The sequence below is a fragment of the Salvelinus namaycush genome, chromosome 7 (genome assembly GCF_016432855.1).
Source record: "Salvelinus namaycush isolate Seneca chromosome 7, SaNama_1.0, whole genome shotgun sequence".
NCBI classification, from domain to species: Eukaryota; Metazoa; Chordata; class Actinopteri; order Salmoniformes; family Salmonidae; genus Salvelinus; species Salvelinus namaycush.
In genome coordinates, this window is record NC_052313.1 from 5,138,009 (window position 1) to 5,158,080 (window position 20,072).

Consider the following 20,072-nt stretch of genomic DNA (forward strand, 5'->3'; position numbering starts at 1 on the left):
CCGTATCCAACTCACCTCTGTCGTATCCAACTCGCCTCTGTCGTATCCAACACGCCTCGGTCGTATCCAACACGCCTCTGTCGTATCCAACACGCCTCTGTCGTATCCAACACGCTCTGTCGTATCACACCCTCTGTCGTATCCAACACGCCTCGTCGTATCCAACACCCTCGGTCGTATCCACACTCCTCTGTCGTATCCAACACGCCTCTGTCGTATCCCAACACGCTCTGTCGTATCCAACACCCTCTGTCGTATCCAACACGCCTCGTCGTATCCACACGCCTCGGTCGTATCCAACTCACCTCTGTCGTATCCAACTCACCGCGGTCGTATCCAACTCACCTCGGTCGTATCCAACTCACCTCGGTCGTATCCAACACACCTCTGTCGTATCCAACTCACCTCGGTCGTATCCAACTCACCTCTGTCGTATCCAACTCACCGCGGTCGTATCCAACTCACCTCGGTCGTATCCAACTCACCTCGGTCGTATCCAACACACCTCTGTCGTATCCAACTCACCTCGGTCGTATCCAACTCACCTCTGTCGTATCCAACTCACCGCGGTCGTATCCAACTCACCTCGGTCGTATCCAACTCACCGCGGTCGTATCCAACTCACCTCTGTCGTATCCAACACACCTCGGTCGTATCCAACACACCTCTGTCGTATCCAACACACCTCGGTCGTATCCAACTCACCTCTGTCGTATCCGACACACCTCTGTCGTATCCGACTCACCTCTGTCGTATCCAACACACCTATTCTACTAGCATTCTACTGCAATGACACAAACAGTCATTCTACTAGCATTCTACTGCAATGACACAAACAGTCATTCTACTAGCATTCTACTGCAATGACACAAACAGTCATTCTACTAGCATTCTACTGCAATGACACAAACAGTCATTCTACTAGCATTCTACTCCAATGACACAAACAGTCATTCTACTAGCATTCTACTGCAATGACGCAAACAGTCATTCTACTAGCATTCTACTACGACACAAACAGTCATTCTACTAGCATTCTACTGCAATGACACAAACAGGCATTCTACTAGCATTCTACTACGACACAAACAGTCATTCTACTAGCATTCTACTACGACACAAACAGTCATTCTACTAGCATTCTACTGCAATGACACAAACAGGCATTCTACTAGCATTCTACTCCAATGACACAAACAGGCATTCTACTAGCATTCTACTCCAATGACACAAACAGTCATTCTACTAGCATTCTACTGCAATGACACAAACAGTCATTCTACTAGCATTCTACTACGACACAAACAGTCATTCTACTAGCATTCTACTGCAATGACACAAACAGGCATTCTACTAACATTCTACTACGACACAAACAGGCATTCTACTAGCATTCTACTCCAATGACACAAACAGTCATTCTGCTAGCATTCTACTCCAATGACACAAACAGTCATTCTACTAGCATTCTACTGCAATGACACAAACAGTCATTCTACTAGCATTCTACTCCAATGACACAAATAGTCATTCTACTAGCATTCCACTGCAATGACACAAACAGGGATTCTACTAGCATTCTACTGCAATGACACAAACAGTCATTCTACTAGCATTCTACTACGACACAAACAGGCATTCTACTAGCATTCTACTGCAATGACACAAACAGGCATTCTACTGCAATGACACAAACAGGCATTCTACTAGCATTCTATTACGACACAAACAGTCATTCTACTAGCATTCTACTACGACACAAACAGGCATTCTACTAGCATTCTACTGCATTGACACAAACAGGCATTCTACTGCAATGACACAAACAGGCATTCTACTAGCATTCTACTGCAATGACACAAACAGGCATTCAACTAGCATTCTATTACGACACAAACAGTCATTCTACTAGCATTCTACTACGACACAAACAGGCATTCTACTAGCATTCTACTGCAATGACACAAACAGGCATTCTACTGCAATGACACAAACAGGCATTCTACTAGCATTCTATTACAACACAAACAGTCATTCTACTAGCATTCTACTACGACACAAACAGGCATTCTACTAGCATTCTACTGCATTGACACAAACAGGCATTCTACTGCAATGACACAAACAGGCATTCTACTAGCATTCTACTGCAATGACACAAACAGGCATTCTACTATTATTCTATGACGACACAAACAGTAATTCTACTAGCATTCTACTGCAATGACACAAACAGGCATTCTACTAGCATTCTACTCCAATGACACAAACAGTCATTCTACTAGCATTCTACTACGACACAAACAGGCATTCTACTAGCATTCTACTGCATTGACACAAACAGGCATTCTACTGCAATGACACAAACAGGCATTCTACTAGCATTCTACTGCAATGACACAAACAGGCATTCTACTAGCATTCTATTACGACACAAACAGTCATTCTACTAGCATTCTACTACGACACAAACAGGCATTCTACTAGCATTCTACTGCAATGACACAAACAGGCATTCTACTGCAATGACACAAACAGGCATTCTACTAGCATTCTATTACAACACAAACAGTCATTCTACTAGCATTCTACTACGACACAAACAGGCATTCTACTAGCATTCTACTGCATTGACACAAACAGGCATTCTACTGCAATGACACAAACAGGCATTCTACTAGCATTCTACTGCAATGACACAAACAGGCATTCTACTATTATTCTATGACGACACAAACAGTAATTCTACTAGCATTCTACTGCAATGACACAAACAGGCATTCTACTAGCATTCTACTCCAATGACACAAACAGTCATTCTACTAGCATTCTACTACGACAAAAACAGGCATTCTACTAGCATTCTACTACGACACAAACAGGCATTCTACTAGCATTCTACTCCAATGACACAAACAGTCATTCTACTAGCATTCTACTGCAATGACACAAACAGTCATTCTGCTAGCATTCTACTCCAATGACACAAACAGTCATTCTACTAGCATTCTACTGCAATGACACAAACAGGCATTCTGCTAGCATTCTACTCCAATGACACAAACAGTCATTCTACTAGTATTCTACTACGACACAAACAGGCATTCTACTAGCATTCTACTCCAATGACACAAACAGTCATTCTACTAGCATTCTATGACGACACAAACAGTCATTCTACTAGCATTCTACTACGACACAAACAGTCATTCTACTAGCATTCTACAGCAATGACACAAACAGGCATTCTACTAGCATTCTACTGCAATGACACAAACAGTCATTCTACTAGCGTTCTACTACGACACAAACAGGCATTCTACTAGCATTCTACTGCAATGACACAAACAGGCATTCTACTGCAATGACACAAACAGGCATTCTACTAGCATTCTACTGCAATGACACAAACAGTCATTCTACTAGCATTCTACTACGACACAAAAAGGGCATTCTACTAGCATTCTACTGCATTGACACAAACAGTCATTCTACTAGCATTCTACTACGACACAAACAGGCATTCTACTAGCATTCTACTACGACACAAACAGTCATTCTACTAGCATTCTACTACGACACAAACTGTCATTCTACTAGCATTCTACTACGACACAAACAGGCATTCTACTAGCATTCTACTGCAATGACACAAACAGGCATTCTACTAGCATTCTACTGCAATGACACAAACAGTCATTCTACTAGCATTCTATGACGACACAAACAGTCATTCTACTAGCATTCTACTACGACACAAACAGGCATTCTACTAGCATTCTACTCCAATGACACAAACAGTCATTCTACTAGCATTCTATGACGACACAAACAGTCATTCTACTAGCATTCTACTACGACACAAACAGTCATTCTACTAGCATTCTACTGCAATGACACAAACAGGCATTCTACTAGCATTCTACTCCAATGACACAAACAGGCATTCTGCTAGCATTCTACTCCAATGACACAAACAGTCATTCTACTAGCATTCTACTGCAATGACACAAACAGGCATTCTGCTAGCATTCTACTCCAATGACACAAACAGTCATTCTACTAGCATTCTACTACGACACAAACAGGCATTCTACTAGCATTCTACTACGACACAAACAGGCATTCTACTAGCATTCTACTACGACACAAACAGGCATTCTACTAGCATTCTACTCCAATGACACAAACAGTCATTCTACTAGCATTCTACTACGACACAAACAGGCATTCTACTAGCATTCTACTCCAATGACACAAACAGTCATTCTACTAGCATTCTACTGCAATGACACAAACAGGCATTCTGCTAGCATTCTACTGCCAGGACACAAACAGTCATTCTACTAGCATTCTACTGCAATGACACAAACAGGCATTCTGCTAGCATTCTACTCCAATGACACAAACAGTCATTCTACTAGCATTCTACTACGACACAAACAGGCATTCTACTAGCATTCTACTACGACACAAACAGGCATTCTACCTAGCATTCTACTACGACACAAACAGGCATTCTACTAGCATTCTACTCCAATGACACAAACAGTCATTCTACTAGCATTCTACTACGACACAAACAGGCATTCTACTAGCATTCTACTCCAATGACACAAACAGTCATTCTACTAGCATTCTACTGCAATGACACAAACAGGCATTCTGCTAGCATTCTACTGCCAGGACACAAACAGTCATTCTACTAGCATTCTACTGCAATGACACAAACAGGCATTCTGCTAGCATTCTACTCCAATGACACAAACAGGCATTCTGCTAGCATTCTACTGCCAGGACACAAACAGTCATTCTACTAGCATTCTACTGCAATGACACAAACAGGCATTCTACTAGCATTCTACTCCAATGACACAAACAGTCATTCTACTAGCATTCTACTACGACAAAAACAGGCATTCTACTAGCATTCTACTACGACACAAACAGGCATTCTACTAGCATTCTACTCCAATGACACAAACAGTCATTCTACTAGCATTCTACTGCAATGACACAAACAGTCATTCTGCTAGCATTCTACTCCAATGACACAAACAGTCATTCTACTAGCATTCTACTGCAATGACACAAACAGGCATTCTGCTAGCATTCTACTCCAATGACACAAACAGTCATTCTACTAGCATTCTACTACGACACAAACAGGCATTCTACTAGCATTCTACTCCAATGACACAAACAGTCATTCTACTAGCATTCTATGACGACACAAACAGTCATTCTACTAGCATTCTACTACGACACAAACAGTCATTCTACTAGCATTCTACTGCAATGACACAAACAGGCATTCTACTAGCATTCTACTGCAATGACACAAACAGTCATTCTACTAGCATTCTACTACGACACAAACAGGCATTCTACTAGCATTCTACTGCATTGACACAAACAGTCATTCTACTAGCATTCTACTACGACACAAACAGGCATTCTACTAGCATTCTACTACGACACAAACAGTCATTCTACTAGCATTCTACTACGACACAAACTGTCATTCTACTAGCATTCTACTACGACACAAACAGGCATTCTACTGCAATGACACAAACAGGCATTCTACTAGCATTCTACTGCAATGACACAAACAGGCATTCTACTAGCATTCTATTACGACACAAACAGTCATTCTACTAGCATTCTACTACGACACAAACAGGCATTCTACTAGCATTCTACTCCAATGACACAAACAGTCATTCTACTAGCATTCTATGACGACACAAACAGTCATTCTACTAGCATTCTACTACGACACAAACAGGCATTCTACTAGCATTCTACTGCAATGACACAAACAGGCATTCTACTAGCATTCTACTGCAATGACACAAACAGGCATTCTACTGCAATGACACAAACAGGCATTCTACTAGCATTCTACTGCAATGACACAAACAGGCATTCTACTAGCATTCTACTCCAATGACACAAACAGTCATTCTACTAGCATTCTATGACGACACAAACAGTCATTCTACTAGCATTCTACTACGACACAAACAGGCATTCTACTAGCATTCTACTCCAATGACACAAACAGTCATTCTACTAGCATTCTATGACGACACAAACAGTCATTCTACTAGCATTCTACTACGACACAAACAGTCATTCTACTAGCATTCTACTGCAATGACACAAACAGGCATTCTACTAGCATTCTACTCCAATGACACAAACAGGCATTCTGCTAGCATTCTACTCCAATGACACAAACAGTCATTCTACTAGCATTCTACTGCAATGACACAAACAGGCATTCTGCTAGCATTCTACTCCAATGACACAAACAGTCATTCTACTAGCATTCTACTCCAATGACACAAACAGTCATTCTACTAGCATTCTACTACGACACAAACAGGCATTCTACTAGCATTCTACTACGACACAAACAGGCATTCTACTAGCATTCTACTACGACACAAACAGGCATTCTACTAGCATTCTACTCCAATGACACAAACAGTCATTCTACTAGCATTCTACTACGACACAAACAGGCATTCTACTAGCATTCTACTCCAATGACACAAACAGTCATTCTACTAGCATTCTACTACGACACAAACAGTCATTCTACTAGCATTCTACTGCAATGACACAAACAGGCATTCTACTAGCATTCTACTACGACACAAACAGTCATTCTACTAGCATTCTACTGCAATGACACAAACAGGCATTCTGCTAGCATTCTACTCCAATGACACAAACAGGCATTCTACTAGCATTCTACTGCAATGACACAAACAGGCATTCTACTGCAATGACACAAACAGGCATTCTGCTAGCATTCTACTGCAATGACACAAACAGGCATTCTGCTAGCATTCTACTCCAATGACACAAACAGTCATTCTACTAGCATTCTACTACGACACAAACAGGCATTCTACTAGCATTCTACTACGACACAAACAGTCATTCTACTAGCATTCTACTGCAATGACACAAACAGGCATTCTGCTAGCATTCTACTCCAATGACACAAACAGTCATTCTACTAGCATTCTACTGCAATGACACAAACAGGCATTCTGCTAGCATTCTACTGCAATGACACAAACAGGCATTCTACTAGCATTCTACTGCAATGACACAAACAGTCATTCTGCTAGCATTCTACACCAATGACACAAACAGGCATTCTACTAGCATTCTACTACGACACAAACAGTCATTCTACTAGCATTCTACTACGACACAAACAGGCATTCTGCTAGCATTCTACTGCAATGACACAAACAGTCATTCTACTAGCATTCTACTACGACACAAACAGTCATTCTACTAGCATTCTACTGCAATGACACAAACAGTCATTCTACTAGCATTCTACTGCAATGACACAAACAGGCATTCTGCTAGCATTCTACTGCAATGACACAAACAGTCATTCTACTAGCATTCTACTGCAATGACACAAACAGGCATTCTACTAGCATTCTACTCCAATGACACAAACAGGCATTCTACTAGCATTCTACTGCAATGACACAAACAGGCATTCTACTAGCATTCTACACCAATGACACAAACAGTCATTCTACTAGCATTCTACTGCAATGACACAAACAGGCATTCTGCTAGCATTCTACTGCAATGACACAAACAGTCATTCTACTAGCATTCTACTGCAATGACACAAACAGGCATTCTACTAGCATTCTACTCCAATGACACAAACAGGCATTCTACTAGCATTCTACTGCAATGACACAAACAGGCATTCTACTAGCATTCTACACCAATGACACAAACAGTCATTCTACTAGCATTCTACTGCAATGACACAAACAGGCATTCTACTAGCATTCTACTGCAATGACACAAACAGTCATTCTGCTAGCATTCTACTGCAATGACACAAACAGTCATTCTACTAGCATTCTACTGCAATGACACAAACAGACATTCTACTAGCATTCTACTCCAATGACACAAACAGGCATTCTACTAGCATTCTACTGCAATGACACAAACAGTCATTCTACTAGCATTCTACTCCAATGACACAAACAGGCATTCTACTAGCATTCTACTCCAATGACACAAACAGGCATTCTACTCCAATGACACAAACAGTCATTCTACTAACATTCTACACCAATGACACAAACAGTCATTCTACTAACATTCTACACCAATGACACAAACAGGCATTCTACTAGCATTCTACTCCAATGACACAAACAGGCATTCTACTAGCATTCTACTCCAATGACACAAACAGGCATTCTACTAGCATTCTACTGCAATGACACAAACAGTCATTCTACTAGCATTCTACTCCAATGACACAAACAGGCATTCTACTAGCATTCTACTCCAATGACACAAACAGGCATTCTACTCCAATGACACAAACAGGCATTCTACTCCAATGACACAAACAGTCATTCTACTAGCATTCTACTGCAATGACACAAACAGGCATTCTACTAGCATTCTACACCAATGACACAAACAGTCATTCTACTAACATTCTACACCAATGACACAAACAGTCATTCTACTAGCATTCTACTGCCAGGACACAAACAGGCATTCTACTAGCATTCTACTACGACACAAATAAAAGCCAGTCAGAGTACAACAAAGAGCTAAAAAAGAGTTTGCCACCATAAACCCAAACCTGAAATCTCTCACACGTACTCAGTGGGTGGCTAAATGGCAGATAGGCCCTCCAGTTTGCCGCTTGGAACAGTTTTAGTCTAGCCAATCATACGATAAGGATAGTAATCCCTGGGGTGTAGTCCTAGAGGACAGCTTGAGACTTTGGCATGTGTTCATATTTTCTACTGATGTGTGGGTGTGTCTGCATCCGGATGTGTGTCCACTCACCACGCCCCTTACAGATCATGTTCCCCATCAAACAGAGGAGTGACCTCTAAGAGACTGGGGAGGACATCATGAAAATCAATGGAGTACTCCATAAACACAAGCTAATGCTCTTCCTGTTATAGAGCTTAATGGAGATATGGAGACACACACACACACACACACGTATATATATATATACACACACAAGAACTCATAAATATACAGTGCATTTGGAAAGTATTCAGACCCCTTGACTTTTTCCACATTTTGTTACATTACAGCCCTATTCTGAAATGTATTAAATCCATTTGGATAAGAGCCTCTGATAAATGACTGAAATGTCCACGTTAAAGTACTACATGAAAACACAATTCAATATTCAGTTTGTCTACAAATTAATCATTGATATGATGGATTCACAAGTCTATCTCAACCAAAAATCTAAGTTAAGAATGTGATTAAATCTAAATAAAGTTGAATTTGATTCATTCCTATTCTTAGATTTTTGTTTTTACAATGCTGCTATTCACTGTTTATTATCTATGATCTATGCATAGTCACTTCACCCCTACCTACCTACAAAATAACTTGACTAACCTGTACCCCCACACATTGACTTAGTACCGGTATACCCTGTAGATAGCCTTGTTATGGACATTTGTATTGTGTTACTTTTTATTTTTATGTTACTATTTTTACTTTAGTTTATTTAGTAAATATTTTCTTAACTCTTTCTTGAACTGCATTGTTGGTTAAGGGCTTGTTAGTAAGCATTTCAGGGTTGTATTCGGAGCATGTGACAAATAACATTTGATTTGATTGGAAATGGAGACATGAATCCTACATGTTAACGATTACATAGGAAATCAACTAAAAGCTGTAAACCCTAGGCCTATATGTGTTGTTTTTATGTTGTTGAATCCTGGGTTGAATTGAAACAATAGCTGTTGATGACTTTGTAAATACTATATAGACCTAAATACACTGCTCAAAAAAATAAAGGGAACACTTAAACAACACAATGTAACTCCAAGTCAATCACACTTCTGTGAAATCAAACTGTCCACTTAGGAAGCAACACTGATTGACAATAAATTTCACATGCTGTTGTGCAAATGGAATAGACAAAAGGTGGAAATTATAAGCAATTAGCAAGACACCCCCAATAAAGGAGTGGTTCTGCAGGTGGTGACCACAGACCACTTCTCAGTTCCTATGCTTCCTGGCTGATGTTTTGGTCACTTTTGAATGCTGGCGGTGCTTTCACTCTAGTGGTAGCATGAGACGGAGTCTACAACCCACACAAGTGGCTCAGGTAGTGCAGCTCATCCAGGATGGCACATCAATGCGAGCTGTGGCAAGAAGGTTTGCTGTGTCTGTCAGCGTAGTGTCCAGAGCATGGAGGCGCTACCAGGAGACAGGCCAGTACATCAGGAGATGTGGAGGAGGCCGTAGGAGGGCAACAACCCAGCAGCAGGACCGCTACCTCCGCCTTTGTGCAAGGAGGAGCACTGCCAGAGCCCTGCAAAATGACCTCCAGCAGGCCACAAATGTGCATGTGTCAGCATGGACAGTTTGATTTCACAGAAGTGTGATTGACTTGGAGTTACATTGTGTTGTTTAAGTGTTCCCTTTATTTTTTTGAGCAGTGTAGTATAATTGATGATACATAACTTTTTAAGCATGGTTACATTTAATTTGCTCTGTCAAACCTTCCAATTGGAAGGATTTTGCTAGCAACAGTGAATATGTTTAGTTATTAAGAGATCTCTCAATAATTATGCTCATGATAGCACATGTGAAGTAGTCAGTGAGAACTATCAAAGCTAAGCAGGGCTGGGCTTGGTTAATTTGGGAGACCAAATGAATAGCTGTAGATAGATCAACTCTCCAGTAGGAAGTGCCCTAGATAGATCAACTCTCCAGTAGGAGGTGCTGTAGAGAGATCAACTCTCCAGTAGGAGGTGCTGTAGAGAGATCAACTCTCCAGTAGGAGGTGCTGTAGAGAGAACAACTCTCCAGTAGGAGGTGCTGTAGAGAGATCAACTCTCCAGTAGGAGGTGCTGTAGAGAGATCAACTCTCCAGTAGGAGGTGCTGTAGATAGATCAACTCTCCAGTAGGAGGTGCTGTAGAGAGATCAACTCTCCAGTAGGAGGTGCTGTAGAGAGATCAACTCTCCAGTAGGAGGTGCTGTAGAGAGATCAACTCTCCAGTAGGAGGTGCTGTAGAGAGAACAACTCTCCAGTAGGAGGTGCTGTAGAGAGATCAACTCTCCAGTAGGAGGTGCTGTAGAGAGATCAACTCTCCAGTAGGAGGTGCTGTAGAGAGAACAACTCTCCAGTAGGAGGTGCTGTCCAGCCTACTGTTTCTTCTGGTAGTGGATCTGACGTTGTTTCAAATTTAACATTTTAACATATTTTATACATTTATCTATGTAGAAAATTGGTTTCAATGTTGACATAATCCTGTACTTACATTTTTTGGGGGTGGGCATCCAATGTATTTTCCATGTAAAAATACATTGACAAAATAGTTCAACCAGTTTGTGCACAGCCAGAAGACACTGTTGGGATAAAGTTTGTCCAAGTCAAGTGTTTTTGTTATTTTTACATCAGTGGAGGCTGGTGACTTGAAAAATGGAGGAGGTGTGGTGACTCACGGTATAGTCGCGGAACACAGGGAGACGACAAAGTGTTTCAAAAATCTAAACCTAAAGCATTTAACCTAAAGCTTTTAATAAAGACATTTATTGTACAATATTATGGGGAATGGGAATGAGAGGGCTACTTACACAGTGTTGGGAAGGGATCACAGCAGTGATTGAATGAGGGTATGAGGCATGAGTTGAGGTGTTCAGAGGATTGACTTCAGTGCAGGACAGGATTTCAATGGGAAGACAAAAACAATAACACAAGAAACTACACAATTAGACCAAAGAGCAAAGAATGAGTTAGTCCAAGCAAGGAGTAAAATCATAGATGTGTAATAATGTGATTGTGTTTGTGTATGTGATTGACTCTACATACAGTAATGAGAAAAAATTGCTTGGAGAGGAGTTGGCACATGAGAGGTGGGGCAGAGTTGACAATGGTAGTGGAGTGGAGTAGTCATCACGTCTTAATCAGGGAACAGGAGGGGTCTTAGCTGTAAATACAAATAGCAGATACATTCCATTACAGCTGCGCCGTCGTAGGCTTGAACAAGACGTTTCTCCCTGAAGTTAAACTCAGACATCTCAAAATGTATAAAGTCAAACACAGACTGCGCATCTCGCCCACTTGACACATCAACGGTTCCCAAGAAACGTTCCTGAATAAAGCCATGATCATCCACATACCTGATGATAACTGACAACTGCAAGCAGACTGGTGGCACCATAGGTCCCAGAGCGGTCAGACTGGTGGCACCATAGGTCCCAGAGCGGTCAGACTGGTGGCACCATAGGTCCCAGAGCGGTCAGACTGGTGGCACCATAGGTCCCAGAGCGGTCAGACTGGTGGCACCATAGGTCCCAGAGCGGTCAGACTGGTGGCACCATAGGTCCCAGAGCGGTCAGACTGGTGGCACCATAGGTCCCAGAGCGGTCAGACTGGTGGCACCATAGGTCCCAGACTGGTGACACCATAGGTCCCAGAGCGGTCAGACTGGTGGCACCATAGGTCCCAGACTGGTGGCACCATAGGTCCCAGAGTGGTCAGACTGGTGGCACCATAGGTCCCAGAGCGGTCAGACTGGTGGCACCATAGGTCCCAGAGTGGTCAGACTGGTGCCACCATAGGTCCCAGAGCGGTCAGACAGGTGCCACCATAGGTCCCAGAGCGGTCAGACTGGTGGCACCATAGGTCCCAGAGCGGTCAGACAGGTGCCACCATAGGTCCCAGAGCGGTCAGACTGGTGGCACCATAGGTCCCAGAGTGGTCAGACTGGTGGCACCATAGGTCCCAGAGTGGTCAGACTGGTGGCACCATAGGTCCCAGAGCGGTCAGACTGGTGGCACCATAGGTCCCAGAGTGGTCAGACTGGTGCCACCATAGGTCCCAGAGCGGTCAGACAGGTGCCACCATAGGTCCCAGAGCGGTCAGACTGGTGGCACCATAGGTCCCAGAGCGGTCAGACTGGTGGCACCATAGGTCCCAGAGCGGTCAGACTGGTGGCACCATAGGTCCCAGAGCGGTCAGACTGGTGGCACCATGGGTCCCAGAGTGGTCAGACTGGTGGCACCATAGGTCCCAGAGCGGTCAGACTGGTGGCACCATAGGTCCCAGAGCGGTCAGACTGGTGGCACCATAGGTCCCAGAGCGGTCAGACTGGTGGCACCATAGGTTCCAGGGCGGTCAGACTGGTGACACCATAGGTCCCAGAGCGGTCAGATTGGTGGCACCGTAGGTCCCAGAGTGGTCAGACTGGTGGCACCATAGGTCCCAGAGCGGTCAGACTGGTGGCACCATAGGTCCCAGAGCGTTGGGGCAATTTTTACCCCCTGGGGCCTGTAGTTTTTCCTTATATGTTAACCTAACTAGGAAAACTCTGGACCATATAAGGTATGACAGTGATTCATCAGTTGTAAAAAGGTTTTAATGGGCTATGATGGAACCAGTTTTTCATAATCAGGTCACATGGTTTAAAAAAAAACTCCTGATAAAAACTAATTTCCCTGTGGGGGATGAAAACCCTTTCAAACTGCAGCTACCTTATACGTGTTCATATGAATTATATTTATACTATATTAGGAAGGGGATTTCCTCTACCCAGACACAGAGACAATAACCGATGGACAATAGAACTCACAGGGCTGAGCTTTATGAATGTTTGCATCATGTAGGCCTTATAAAACATTTACTCACATCTGTTATCACTATTATGTTGACTGATTTATCACAGTTAATCATTTTGGATTAAAAGGCAACCTAGCCAGTCCCATTTTGAATATAAACTTAATTAGATCACATTCACATTTTCTCCTGACACACAAATGGACTATAAACACATAACATTACCAATTAGTTTACACTGACCAGATGGAGAGGGCGCATAGGATTTAACATCCATCAAATAAAATTGTATTTGTCACAAGCTCCGAATACAACAGTGAAATGCTTACTTACAAGCCCTTAACCAACAATGCAGTTTTAAGAAAAATGTAGTTAAAGAGCAGCAGTAAAATAACAGTAGGGAGGCTATATACAGGGGGTACCGGTACTGAGTCAATGTGGAGGCTATATACAGGGGGTACCGGTACAGAGTCAATGTGGAGGCTATATACAGGGGGTACCGGTACAGAGTCAATGTGGAGGCTATATACAGGGGGTACCGGTAAAGAGTCAATGTGGAGGCTATATACAGGGTGTTACGGTACAGAGTCAATGTGGAGGCTATATACAGGGGGTACCGGTACAGAGTCAATGTGGAGGCTATATACAGGGGGTATCGGTACAGAGTCAATGTGGAGGCTATATACAGGGGGTACCGGTAAAGAGTCAATGTGGAGGCTATATACAGGGGGTACCGGTACAGAGTCAATGTGGAGGCTATATACAGGGGGTACCGGTACAGAGTCAATGTGGAGGCTATATACAGGGGGTACCGGTACAGAGTCAATGTGGAGGCTATATACAGGGGGTATCGGTACAGAGTCAATGTGGAGGCTATATACAGGGGGTACCGGTACAGAGTCAATGTGGAGGCTATATACAGGGGGTACCGGTACAGAGTCAATGTGGAGGCTATATACAGGGGGTATCGGTACAGAGTCAATGTGGAGGCTATATACAGGGGGTACCGGTACAGAGTCAATGTGGAGGCTATATACAGGGGGTAACGGTACAGAGTCAATGTGGAGGCTATATACAGGGGGTACTGGTACAGAGTCAATGTGGAGGCTATATACAGGGGGTACCGGTACAGAGTCAATGTGGAGGCTATATACAGGGGGTACCGGTACAGAGTCAATGTGGAGGCTATATACAGGGGGTACCGGTACCGAGTCAATGTGGAGGCTATATACAGGGGGTACCGGTACCGAGTCAATGTGGAGGCTTTATACAGGGGGTACCGGTACAGAGTCAATGTGGAGGCTATATACAGGGGGTACCGGTACAGAGTCAATGTGGAGGCTATATACAGTGGGTACCGGTAAAGAGTCAATGTGGAGGCTATATACAGGGGGTAACGGTACAGAGTCAATGTGGAGGCTATATACAGGGGGTACCGGTACAGAGTCAATGTGGAGGCTATATACAGGGGGTACCGGTACAGAGTCAATGTGGAGGCTATATACAGGGGGTACCGGTACAGAGTCAATGTGGAGGCTATATACAGGGGGTACCGGTACAGAGTCAATGTGGAGGCTATATACAGGGGGTACTGGTACAGAGTCAATGTGGAGGCTATATACAGGGGGTACCGGTACAGAGTCAATGTGGAGGCTATATACAGGGGGTACCGGTACAGAGTCAATGTGGAGGCTATATACAGGGGGTATCGGTACAGAGTCAATGTGGAGGCTATATACAGGGGGTACTGGTACAGAGTCAATGTGGAGGCTATATACAGGGGGTATCGGTACAGAGTCAATGTGGAGGCTATATACAGGGGGTACCGGTACCGAGTCAATGTGGAGGCTTTATACAGGGGGTACCGGTACAGAGTCAATGTGGAGGCTATATACAGGGGGTACCGGTACAGAGTCAATGTGGAGGCTATATACAGTGGGTACCGGTAAAGAGTCAATGTGGAGGCTATATACAGGGGGTACCGGTACAGAGTCAATGTGGAGGCTATATACAGGGGGTACCGGTACAGAGTCAATGTGGAGGCTATATACAGGGGGTACTGGTACAGAGTCAATGTGGAGGCTATATACAGGGGGTACCGGTACAGAGTCAATTTGGAGGCTATATACAGGGTGTTACGGTACAGAGTCAATGTGGAGGCTATATACAGGGGGTACCGGTACAGAGTCAATGTGGAGACTATATACAGGGGGTACCGGTACAGAGTCAATGTGGAGGCTATATACAGGGGGTACCGGTACAGAGTCAATGTGGAGGCTATATACAGGGGGTACCGGTAAAGAGTCAATGTGGAGGCTATATACAGGGGTTACCGGTACAGAGTCAATGTGGAGACTATATACAGGGTGTTACGGTACAGAGTCAATGTGGAGGCTATATACAGGGGGTACCGGTACAGAGTCAATGTGGAGACTATATACAGGGTGTACCGGTACAGAGTCAATGTGGAGGCTATATACAGGGGGTACCGGTACAGAGTCAATGTGGAGGCTATATACAGGGGGTACCGGTAAAGAGTCAATGTGGAGGCTATATACAGGGGGTACCGGTACAGAGTCAATGTGGAGGCTATATACAGGGGGTACCGGTACAGAGTCAATGTGGAGGCTATATACAGGGGGTACCGGTACAGAGTCAATGTGGAGGCTATATACAGGGGGTACCGGTACAGAGTCAATGTGGAGGCTATATACAGGGGGTACCGGTACAGAGTCAATGTGGAGGCTATATACAGGGTGTTACGGTACAGAGTCAATGTGGAGGCTATATACAGGGGGTACCGGTACAGAGTCAATGTGGAGGCTATATACAGGGGGTACTGGTAAAGAGTCAATGTGGAGGCTATATACAGGGGGTACCGGTACAGAGTCAATGTGGAGGCTATATACAGGGGGTACCGGTACAGAGTCAATGTGGAGGCTATATACAGGGGGTACCAGTACAGAGTCAATGTGGAGGCTATATACAGGGGGTACAGGTACAGAGTCAATGTGGAGGCTATATACAGGGGGTACTGGTAACGAGTCAATGTGGAGGCTATATACAGGGGGTACCGGTACAGAGTCAATGTGGAGACTATATACAGGGGGTACCGGTACAGAGTCAATGTGCGGGGGCACCAGTTAGTCAAGGTAATTGAGGTAATATATACATATAGGTAGAGTTAAAGTGACTATGCATAGATGATAAACAGAGAGTACTAGGTGCATAAAAAGGGGCGGGGGCAATGCAAATATTCTGGTTAGCCATTGTATTAGCTGTTCAGGAGTCTTATGGCTTGGGGGTAGAAGCTGTTAAGAAGCCTCTTGGAACTAGACTTGGCACTTCGGTACCGCTTGCCATGAAGTAGCAGAGAGAACAGTCTATGACTAGGGTGGCTGGAGTCTTTGACAATTTTTAGGGCCTTCCTCTAACACCGCCTGGTATAGAAGTCCTGGATGGCAGGAAGCTTATCCCCAGTGATGTACTGGGCTGTACGCACCACCCTCTGTAGTGCCTTGCGGTCGGAGGCCAAGAAACTGCCACACCAGTCAGTGATGCAACCAGTCAGGATGCTCTCGATGGTGCAGCTGTAGAACTTTTTGAAGATCTGAGGACCCACGCCAAATCTTTTCAGTTACCTGAGGGGGAATAGGCTTTGTCATGCCCACGACTGTCTTGGTGTGTTTGGACCATGATAGTTGTTGGTGATGTGGACACCAAGGAACTTGAAGCTCTCAACCTGCTCCACTACAGCCCCGTCGATGAGAATGGGTGCGTGCTTGGTTCTCCTTTTCCTGTAGTCCACAATCATCTCCTTTGTCTTGATCATGTTGAGGGAGAGGTTGTTATCCTGGCACCACACAGCCAAGTCTCTGACCTCCTCCCTATAGGCTGTCTCATCGTTATCAGTGATCAGGCCTACCACTGTTGTGTCATCGGCAAACTTAATGATGGTGTTGGACTCGTGCCTGGCCATGCAGTCATGAGTGAACAGGGAGTACAGGAGAGGACTGAGAACGCACCCCTGAGGGGCCCCCGTGTTGAAGATCAGCATGGTGGATGTGTTGTTACCTTCCCTTACCACCTGGGGGCGGCCTGTCAGGAAGTCCAGGATCCATTTGCAGAGGGAGGTGTTTAGTCTCAGGGTCCTTAGCTTATTGATGAGCTTTGAGAGCACTGTGGTGTTGAACGCTGAGCTGTAGCAATGAATAGCATTCTCACATAGGTGTTCCTTTTGTCCAGGTGGGAAAGGGCAGTGTGGAGTGCAATAGAGATTGCATCATCTGTTGATCTGTTGGGGCGGTATGCAAATTGTAGTGGGTCTTGGGTTTCTGGGATAATGGTGTTGATGTGAACCATGACCAGCCTTTCAAAAGCACTTCATGGCTACAGACGTGAGTGTTACGTGTCGGTAGTCATTTAGGCAGGTTACCTTAGTGTTCTTGGGCATAGGGACTATGGTGGTCTGCTTGAAACATGTTGGTATTACAGACTCAGGTTGAAAATGTCAGTGAAGACACTTGCCAGTTGCTCTTATTATTAGCCTACAGTTGATCAGACTGAAAAATAGTCTTGTTTTCATCCCATACAGCATGTCAGATTTCTAATGTTTACGTGTAGCCTAGGCTGCTGCAATATTTATGTCATGAGTTTTTGCTTGTGTCTGTCCGGAGTGATTATGTTTTATCATCTTTGCTAAATAAATACCGGAGGAAAGTGTAAAGCCTACTTAGGCACACACGGAAATCTAAAACCCGAAACAGCAAGCAATGCAGATGTACGTAGAAGCACGGTGGCTTGGACAAACTCCCTAGAAAAGCTGGAACCTAGGAAGAAGCCAACAGAGGAACCAGGCTCTGAGGGGTGTGCCGGGTTAAGATTATAACAGTACATGGCCAAGATGTTCAAACATTCATAGATGACCAGTATGGTCAAATAATAATAATAATCACAGTGGTTGTAGAGGGTACAACAGGTCAGCACCTCATGAGTAAATGTCAGTTGGCTTTTTTTAGCCGAGCATTCAGAGTTAGAGACAGCAGGTGCGGTACAGAGAGAGAGAGTTGAAAACAGCAGGTCCGGGACATGGTAGCACGTCCAGTGAACAGGTCAGGGTTCCATAGCCGCAGGCAGAACAGTTGAAACTGGAGTAGCAGCACGACCAAGTGGACTGGGGACAGCAAGGTATCATCAGGCTCAGGTCCTCCAGGAGGGGAGGGAGAGGGAGGGAGAGAGAATTAGAGGGGGCATACCTAAGGGATAGAGGAATATCTTCAATCCACCAATTTACTGCCCAGAGACGAGGCTGAGTATAGCCCATGAAGATCTCCCCCACAGCACAAACCCGAGGGGGGCAACAAACCCAGAATGGAAGATCACGTCAGTGACTCAACCCACTCAAGTGACGCAACCCTCCTAGGGACGGGATGGAATAGCACCAGTAAGCCAGTGACTCAGCCCCCTGGAGGCAGAGAATCCCGGTGTAGAGATAATAACTGGCCAGGCAGAGACAGCAAGGGCGGTTCGTTGCTCCAGTGCCTTTCCGTTCAATCACTCCCAATCACGGCCGGTTGTGATACAACCTGTAATAGAACCAGGGTCTATAGTGATGCCTCTAGCACTGAAATACAGTGCCTTAGAATGATAACCCACTCGGGAGCTCCAACCTCTGCAAGCTCCTTGTAGTTGCCCTTGTTGGTGGAACTTTCCCTCTCGTCCTGTCTATCGATGCAGCTTGAATCTGATGTGGGCATTCATATGCTCACTGCTTTTGTTTTGCCGTTTAGCTGAACGATCAATGTACCCACCTTTCGACCAAGGCTCAGACTTTCCAAAAAGCAGGCAAGGCCAGCAATGCAGGCGGCTTGATGAAAATCTCCCTGTTAACCAGCTATACTTTTTTATACCAGTTGGTATTGAATGCCCTCACCGTTTCATCATTCTTCACGAAACTGATCTCGGGCAGAGGTCGACCCTCGCTTCTAATTCTCACACTTTTCCGTGTACCCCAGAGAATGAAAGGTTGTTTTTAAACAAAAAGTTCACAACATTTTCAGCAGTGTTGGCCATTCTATCGTTCTGGCGGAGAGAACTGCTAGCTAGCTACTGACGTTAGCAAGGCTAACTTCTACAAATGTTAAATAAATAGCAGTAACTGGACACACAAATAAAATGCTTAAACCAAGAAAACAATTTATAATATACCTCTTCCGTCTCCTGTAATTTGAAAAAATGAAATTTAATTGAATAATAATTTAAAAAATGCTAAACGATTACTCTTCACTCTTAATCTCTATCCAACAATGTCACCAAGCTTCTCAACACATAGAACCCCCATAATGCTCTGTGGCACAATCCCAAAACAACACACTCATTTTCTGATCCTAATTCTAAGATTCAATGGGCAACATGTCCGTTCACACCGCAAAAGTTTTGATTGG

General features: G+C 44.1%; 1 protein-coding gene across 1 annotated transcript in view; it reads left to right on the forward strand.

The window, feature by feature from the left end:
• The window catches only part of LOC120050390 (netrin-G1-like), a 239,656-nt gene that overhangs the window by 177,509 nt on the left and 42,075 nt on the right, over nucleotides 1–20,072 (forward strand). The window lies entirely within an intron of this gene.